The following is a 9,223-nucleotide window of genomic DNA, read 5'->3' on the forward strand; positions in this document are numbered from 1 at the left end:
AAACACAACATCTGGAAGTTATTAAACATTTATTCAAAATCTCAATTAAACATAATCACAGAAAAACAATTTTCTGTTGTTAAACATAACAGAAAATAATTGGTTGATCTTAGACCGGAATAATAATTTCAATTATCTGCCAAGTGAGTGCATTTATGAGTCCAAGACACCTTCTATATTTACAATTATTGGTTAGAATTATGTAATAATAATAATAATAATAATAATAATAATAGAATTATGTAAGTTTGTCTTGTCGAATGATCTCATGGTATGTTTGACATCACATGAACTTGTACGAACAACAGATTATCAGCACAGGTTGTTTACCAGAAAGAGCAATAAGATATGCTTCGCAAATAAATTAAAGGCATGAATGAAAATGAATGTTTTGCACATAACTTTCACTCAAAGCCAATCGAAGTCCATCAATCGCTTCAGGAGGGAGGAGACAGGAGGATAGACCCACTTTTCTGGCTGAGCAGCTTTGTCGTGTTGGTGCCACCGCCAATGGGTTGATCCCAACGAAACATCTGAAATCACAAATCACATATGGAAAAGGTGCACTCATAGCTGCTCTACAAGAGAGCACATTTTTCGAGTTACATATGATGGTTCTACTTCAAGCAGAAAGTTACCTTTGAATGAATTCCAGTGTGTAACAGGCGTGCTCCTGTGCACCAGAGTGAAGTTGTAATAACTGGAAAAGCTGCCAGTCCAGCCAGGAAGTTGATCTGTGGAGCCACAACGACCGGACCCTCAATGCTCAGCATCCATTTTGTAGCTGTGAGAACTTCACCTAAACATAATTAGACATATATGGTTTGCATGTTAACAGTGTTCGTCTGTTGCTTTCCACATAACAAAAGATTGTTAAACTAAAACATGACCTCCATATAGTCTCCGTATTTTCAATGCTTTAAAACAGATTAGAAAAAAACAGTTTACACTACCTAAGACAATTAGACGAGTCGGGAAGCTTCATTATCCTTTCAACAACTGCTGCTGTCGCCAACACCTAAAAGACAGAAAAACAAATAAAAAATGCGTAGTTATTGACCCCAGCTCAACAGTTGAGGGTAACAGCTTGGTGTAAAAGAGTGGCATAATTTTTTGTACAAGCTATTAATTGTATTTGCATACATAGTATTAAGAATTATAAAGGAGGAAAATGTCAAACAACAAAAAAGAAAAGTATCAAACGAAAGTAAAAGGTATCCAAACATGTAATAAAAAAATAAAGACATCCTCAGACTCTATTGCAAGTAGAGACATCAGCAGCAGATGTTTTTCTCACCTGAAAATCGTCTTCGCACTTCTTCGTGTCCAGTCTTTGCACTGGTGATCAGTGCTCACTGCAAGCCAGGTGTTTCTTTCAGCATCTGTGATAGTAGAAATAGACATAGATATTATTTGTGCGTCAGTAATTTAAAATGTAATGTTAACTCATCAGATTGCTCATAATTTGCGCCACCGTGCCCCCTTCTCATTCAGTTCTTCTGATGAATTTGGCAAAGTGTTTCACAATGCAGAACTGATTAATGATTAATGTTGTACAAATCAGTGGTTCTCAAACATGTTCACGTCAAGGACCCCCTAATTAGTAGTCTATGTACTTGGCTAAGGACTCAAGATTTGAGTTACAAAAGTGTTTCAGAAATATTCCACACAGTTTGTTTACAGTGTGTGATGCCCCGTATGTTAGTCTGGGTGGTTGTGGGGGTGAATGCCTTGCACTAACTCTTGCCCTATAGGGGAGCAGGGTGGAGCTGATTGCTCATTGGAGAGCACCTGGGCCCGGTGCCTCCAGGAGGCTATAAAAGCCCCACCCTGGCCAGTCTCTAGGAGAAGCCTGAGAGAAGCAGACCTATCTCCACCAGCTCCAACTCTACTCTCCATGCCCTTACCATTTTGATTATGTTCTTTCTTTCCATCCACACACCTCGCACCACACCATGCTCCACACATCCACATCTACACTACTGATTACTGACTTCACACTCCATAGGATCCGTATGTTCTGTTTATACCTCAGTTGTTTGTTGTTAGTAGCTTTTGTTTAATAAATATGATTTGATTTATAACTTCATCCTGGTCTCCTCCCTGATGTTTGTCACGGCCTAGAGCCAAGCTGTGACAAATGGGGGCTCGTTCCGAACTTAAGTGAGTATTGTCAAACTTTAAAGTTAAGTTAAAGTTTTTTGTTGCGCGCAGTGCAGTTACTGAGTGTTTTTTGAAAGCCGGTCTTGAAGTAAGTGGGGTATTCCCCGTGACGTAATGTAAAGTTGGGCCAATCAAATGAGGTTTGGGAGGGCCTAACTCGGGATTCCCTTTTTCTTTGTGTAAAGCGGTTTCAAAGTGTTTTCAGTACGTGCGGTGTTTTGTTAAACGTTTCGTTATAGTTAAATTTTGATTCCCCGTATTTTTTCGTTGAGCGTGGAGTTATTTGAATGTATGTGGGCTAAGTTTTTGACACACTGGTACACTGGTAATTGAATATTCACATAGGAGCTACTGTTTGTCCCATGTTAGGCATAAGCCACGTTTAGTTTTTAAACTTTCGTGGATTTTGTTTTTTTTCTTGTATTTTTGTAATGTTGGGGTGAACGCGGTAGTAGCAGTTGTCTCGGGAGCACGGTACGTGGCTGACGGCATAATTATCAACTGGTTACGTTGTCTCCTGCGTATAATTAGTGCGTAAGTACCCCCGCAACACCTCATGAAGAGCTAGGGGTGAGTTATATAAGATTGGATTAGGCAGCTAGGGGACGCTCCTGGTTACTCGGTTACAAGTTGTACCAGTGTTTCATTTAACGTGTCTGGGATACATTCAAGTGATAATTAAAATGGCTCAAATTGATGAATTTGTTGCGACGCCGTCAGAAGATTTTTTGGAAAGCTGTACAAAGGAGCAGCTCCTAGAAATTTCTGACTATTACAAAATTGACATTGGGGACAGGAGACGGAAATTACAGACAATTAAGGTAGTATTAAGTGCTGGCTTGGAAGATATTGGTATCTTGCCAGGTAATGAAACAGGGGAGGACGGTGCGGCGGTGCCGCCACCAACCCAAAATCTGTCTTTTTTGGAACAAAAAGAACTGATGCTTGTTCAGTTAGAAATGGAGAGGGTCAGACAGCAGCTTAAAATTGAAAAAGAAAGAGTTGGAGTAGAGCGAGAGAGACTTGAGGTGGAAAAAATTAGAATTCTTCTGCAGAGAGAGAAGGTAGAGCTTGTCAAGGAGGGTAAATTGGACCAGAAGCTGTTGGAAGGAGATGGAAGTGTAGCTTCAGGAAAGCGATCTTTTGATTTGGTGAGCAGTTTGCGCTTGATGCCAAAGTTTAGTGAGAAGGAGCCAGAGACTTTTTTTTCACTTTTCGAAAGATTGGCTAATTCAAGAGGTTGGCCTGATGCGGACCGGACTGTAATGCTGCAGTGCGTGCTTACTGGGAAGGCACAGGAGGCGTATTCGGCATTATCGGTAATGGAAAGTTTAAATTATGCCACTGTTAAATCTGCTGTTCTTAAAGTGTATGAAAGGGTGCCGGAGAGTTACCGTCAGCACTTTAGAAACAACAGAAAAGATGACAAACAGTCATATTTGGAGTTCTCACGGGAGTTGGTCATTAACTTTAACCGTTGGCGGATGGTTTCAGGTGGCGACACATGTGAGGGTTTATGTGACTTACTACTGTTAGAACAGTTTAAAAATGCAATCCCAAATCGTATAGCAACATATATTACAGAGCAGCAGATTAAAACAGTGGCAGAGGCGGCCGCTTTGGCTGATCAATATGTGTTGACGCACCGAGAGTGGGTACCGCGGGGCGCCCAAAGTACGCACCGGGAGAGCAGCGCACCCAGCCATCATTATAGCGCACCCAGCCATAATTCTAACGCACCTTTCACCAGGTATTCGAAAATGGAGGATGGGAAAAGTAGGGCTGCCCGTGACGGTGAAAAAACATGTCACTATTGTGGAAAAAAGGGTCACATAAAGGCAGACTGTTATTCTTTACAACAGAGGAATAAAACGCACGTGAACGTGAAGTCAGCAGCGTTTGTTGCGCCGGTGTCTGTGGTGTCGCGGTCGGAAGGTCCTTTACATGGGAACGAGAGGAGTCTCGGCGATGTAGACGAGGCGTACCGTCCATTCGTAGAGAGGGGGTTTGTCTCCCTTGTTGGGTCCAATGAAAAGGTGCCCGTAACAATTCTGCGGGACACTGCGGCGCTGGGCACATACGTGCTTGATTCGGTTCTGGCGTTTTCCTCTAAGTCTGCAACTGGGGATGCCATGTTGAGCCGTGGTATGGGCATGTCCATAATCTCTTCTCCTACACACAAACTTGAAATTGACTGTGGCTTGGTCCATGGTGAGGTGGAGGTGGCGTTGCGTGAGGCGTTTCCGATGGCTGGGGTCGATGTCCTCTTGGGGAATATGCATGCGGGTGGCCTCGTATGGGCTAAGGTGCCGCCAGCACCATTGGTGAGTCTGGTTCCGATTGTAGCCAGTGATCCAGACGAGAGCGAGCGGGATTTTCCGCAGGTATTTGCAGCAGCAGCTGTGACACGCGCCGGCGCTCGTGAAATTGAGCGTGACAAAGTTGAAAATTCTGATGCCGGTTTTGCGTTATCTGATGTGCCCATTTCTGTTTCCCAGACAGAGCTTGTTGTGGCGCAGCAGTCCGATCCGTCCATCAGAGGCCTCTTTGAGGAAGTTCTGACAGGTAGTGAGGTGGAGGATAGCGCAAATGGGTATTTCCTTGATAAAGGGTTGCTAGTGAGGAAGTGGGTGCCATGTGGGGAACTTGGGGTGGGGGAACCAGTGTTCCAGGTGGTAGTTCCAGCTAAATACAGGGATTTAGTGTTGAAACTTTCACATGACCAGTCAGGGCATTTGGGTGTCAAGAAAACATATTATTGGATTTTGCAGTATTTTTTTTGGCCCAAGTTGAGAAAGGATGTGGCTGCATACATTAAAACGTGTCACACATGCCAGATGACTGGGAAGCCCAATCAGGTAATTAAGCCTGCCCCATTGCACCCCATACCAGCTATAGGGCAGCCATTTGAGCACATCATCATCGATTGTGTCGGCCCTCTGCCTCCCTCTAGGTCTGGCGCAAAGTACCTGTTAACAGTCATGTGCCAGGCAACCAGGTATCCAGCTGCCTATCCACTACGGTCAATAACGACTAGGGCTGTGGTTAAAGCTCTCTCGCAGTTCATGTCAATATTTGGTATTGCTCGGGTTCTGCAGAGCGACCAGGGATCCAACTTCTCCTCCCATATGTTTGCTCAGGTTCTGAAGCAGCTCCGGGTGAAACACTCTCAATCATCAGCGTACCATGCTCAAAGTCAGGGGGCGCTAGAGCGGTTTCACCAGACCTTAAAATCCTTAATGCGGGCTTATTGCACGGAGTTGGGCAAAGATTGGGGGGAGGGCTTGCCCTGGTTACTTCTGGCTGCTCGGGAGGTGGTGCAAGAAAGTACTGGGTTTAGTCCTAATCAGTTGGTTTTTGGTCATTTAGTTCGTGGTCCACTTGCACTGCTTCATGACAACTTTAAGGCTCCTGACCCTCCCAAAAATCTAATTGACTTTGTCAATGGGTTCAGGCAGCAGTTGTATGTGGCAGGTACAATGGCTAAAGAGAATCTAGCAAAGGCTCAAGTGAAAATGAAGCGCTCCTATGATCGGCGGGCTGAACGTCGGGAATTCAGTCCGGGCGATCAGGTGCTGGCTCTTTTGCCAATTGTGACCTCGCCTTTCCAAGCAAAGTTTACAGGTCCACACACTGTGGTGGAGAAAATTTCAGAGGAAAACTATGTCATTTCAACTCCAAACCGTCGTAAAGCTACTCAATTGTGTCACGTAAATCTGTTAAAACCATATTATGGCCGAGAGTCTGGGGAGATTCTACCTGTGTGTTTGGCAGCGGGCGTGGGTCCTACCTCTCAGTCGGTGGCAGTGGCTGAGGGCGAGGACACCAACACATTTGACGAGACATTGGTGTATGGGCGCTTGAAAAACACAGAGTCCCTTAGTAAGTTAGACAACCTGTTGTGTCATCTCCCCAAGGCTCGGCGGTCAGAGTTGGCTAGGTTGATTGGTAACTTCCCAGGTTTATTTGGTGATACACCATCACAAACACATCTTATCGAACATGACATTGAGTTGATTGATCCAAAACCCATTCGGCAGCGTTTTTATCGGGTCTCTGCAGACAAACGCCGGGTGTTGGATGCAGAGGTCCGGTATATGTTGGAGAATGGGATTGCGGAGCCGTCGTCGGCTAGTTGGGCTTCACCATGCATTTTGGTTCCGAAGTCTGACGGGTCATTTAGGTTCTGTTCAGATTTTCGCAAAGTTAACAACGTGACAAAACCAGATGCCTTTCCATTGCCTAGAATGGATGACTGTATTGACGAGGTTGGGTCAGCGAAGTTTGTCAGCAAATTTGATTTGTTAAAGGGATACTGGCAAGTCCCACTGTCAAAAAGAGCTAGGGAAATTGCATCCTTTATTACTCCGTCCGGTCTCTACTCCTACAAAGTCATGCCATTTGGGTTACGAAATGCACCGGCGACGTTCCAACGCCTTATGAATAGGGTTGTTGGTGACCTCGAAGGCTGTGCCGTTTATTTGGACGACGTGGTCGTGTATAGTGACACTTGGGAGAGTCACATTGCACGTATCCACTCGCTCTTTCAGCGTTTGGCTGATGCGCAGTTAACAGTCAATCTTGCAAAATGTGAATTTGCTCGTGCAACGGTCACGTACCTTGGTCGGGTGGTCGGCCAGGGGGAGGTCCGTCCTGTGCACGCAAAAGTGATTGCTGTGGAGAATTATCCTCCTCCCGCTACTAAGAAAGATCTTATGCGATTCTTAGGGTTAATAGGATACTAGAGAAGTTTCTGCCGAAATTTTTCTTCTGTTGTCTGTCCTCTGACTGACCTTCTCAAGGACAAGGTGAAGTTTGTCTGGTCCTCCCAGTGTCAGCAAGCATTCCAAAATGCTAAGATCTTGCTGTGCTCTGCCCCAGTGTTGGCAGCTCCTCGCATGGACCAACAGTTCAAGTTGCGGGTCGATGCGAGTCATTTTGGGGCAGGTGCAGTATTGTTGCAGGCTGACAGTGGGGGGCTGGACAGACCAGTCAGTTTCTTTTCTAGAAAGTTTAATAAGCACCAGCTTAATTACTCTGTTATTGAAAAGGAAGCATTGGCACTGGTGTTGGCTTTGGTGCATTTCAGTGTGTATGTGGGATCTGGGGTGCCTGTTATTGTCGATACAGATCACAACCCACTTACATTCCTTAGCTCTCTTAAATGTCCAAACCAAAGACTTATTAGGTGGTCTTTGTTGTTACAGTCATTTTCTTTGGACATCAGGCACATTAAAGGGAAAGATAATGTGGTGGCAGATGCATCTCGTGCTCCTGTGTAAATGTCTGTCTAATCCTTGATGTCTTTGTTTTTCTAGAGCCTGGCGTTGTGGTCCCTGGCCTGTCCTGCTCCTTGACAGCCCTATTGCTAGCTGAAACACCAGGATCCAGCTGTTTTTTAGTTTTTTTAATAGCTGATCTACAAGCTCACAACGCATCACCATGCGCTGCACTGTGAGCTTGTAGATCTGCTATTTTCAAATAGGCAATTTATAGGGTTTAAGTGGTTAAACTGATTTTGATGCTATATAACCCCATTTACCTGGGGACCACCTGGAAACCCCCCAATGACCCCTGGGGGTCCCTGGAGCCCACTTTGAGAACCACTGATAAACATTACCTGCTTTTGTTAGCTACTGTCTGCAAAACAAAACTAAGTAAAAAAAATGGATTACCAAATCAGTCAGCTGATTTGATTTTGTTTTATCCATTGGTACTATTTGTACTCTCTTTCTCTTAATTAAATGATTGTACTTTGTACTGTAGGTTTCAAACAAAATTCATAGATATGATAATAATTAATTACAGTCAAAACAAATGAGGCCAACATTAGCTTTCACTGTTGTGGAATGATTTATACCTGAAATAAACACTGATATGCACCACATGGAAATTAATTTGCTAATGCCATGTCTAAGACTGTGTTACACGCCCCAAAAACCTTATCTACGAGCTCACAATGTGTCGCTGTGAGCTTGTAGATCAGTGATTTTTGGGCGTGCAACAGTGTCTTACGACGAAACATAATTTAAGCTTTAGACCCGAGCGAATCACGACATTCATGACAGTCATGAGGAAACTTCAACCTGGTTTTTGCACTTTCTCCATTTACGGCCCTACATCTACATAAACGTTCATATTTCAAATATAAAGTGCTTATCTCATGGCCACGGATGTTAAAAGTCACTTCGGGTGGGTGTAAGTATCCGTATATTCCGGATTGTTCATAGAAAAGCATTTTAATCCGATCGGTGGCCATTGTGTCATAGACTTAAAATGTATCAGAGTGCAGTACACCTCCCAACCGATAGGGTCACGTAGTTGAACGCATAAGGAAATACGGAGAAAATGGCCACCGATCGAATTAAAATGCTTTTTATTGAACAATACAGACAATACGGGTATTTCTGAGTGCCCGAGTAGACTTGTAACATCCATGGCCATGGAGTAAGCACTTTATATTTAAAATCTGAACGTTTATGTAGATGTACAGGTTCTAAATGGAGAACGTGCAAAAACCAGGTCTAAGTTCAGCCATGACGCTCGAGACGGACGAGCGTCGTGTGATCCATGGCTAATACACAAATATAACTGCACATTTACGATACTAACAAGTTGGATAACATTTTAATTCCATAAACTAATTAAACGTACCTGTTATCTAGTAGAGTAGAAGCATGAAAGCAACCGGTTTGTAAATAAATGTTCGCTCAGCAGACAGACGTTACTTCCTCTGTTTCAAAATGAATAGGCTCCGCCTTCAGATGCATGACGTAATGTGTCATTGTAGTAGTTCTCAACCTGTGGGGTCGGGACCCCGAGGGGGGTCCCAATATGATTTTGGGGGGGTCCCCAGATGACAGTGAAGTAACAATTTATGTAACCTTTTTAATACCTTAAAAAAAAGGCAAAAATAACCCACCGAGTCGTTGTTGTGAGCTTGTAGATCGGCTATTTTCACAATATTGATCTGTGGAACGGAGTCAAACTAAATGCATCAACTCCTACGTGCATATTGGTTGGGGCGGGGGTCCCCAGTTCAAATTATTTTGGGGGATCT

At 44.0% G+C, this 9,223-nt stretch overlaps 1 long non-coding RNA gene across 2 annotated transcripts; it reads right to left on the reverse strand.

Annotated features, from left to right (window-relative positions):
* Nucleotides 1–320: 320 nt before the first annotated feature.
* LOC308082375 lies at nucleotides 321–8,911 on the reverse strand. Of its 2 annotated transcripts, XR_013932916.1 has the most exons (5): nucleotides 8,818–8,911; nucleotides 1,298–1,382; nucleotides 954–1,018; nucleotides 639–799; nucleotides 321–533 (listed from the first exon to the last, which is right to left on the reverse strand). It is a non-coding gene; the product is annotated as an uncharacterized lncRNA (long non-coding RNA). The 2 variants fall into 2 exon arrangements; XR_013932917.1 differs by lacking the exon at nucleotides 8,818–8,911 and having other exon boundaries at nucleotides 1,298–1,395.
* Between the last annotated feature and the right edge of the window lie 312 nt (nucleotides 8,912–9,223).

Source organism: Gymnoscopelus braueri (genome assembly GCF_963280865.1).
Source record: "Gymnoscopelus braueri genome assembly, chromosome: 3".
Classification (NCBI taxonomy): Eukaryota; Metazoa; Chordata; class Actinopteri; order Myctophiformes; family Myctophidae; genus Gymnoscopelus; species Gymnoscopelus braueri.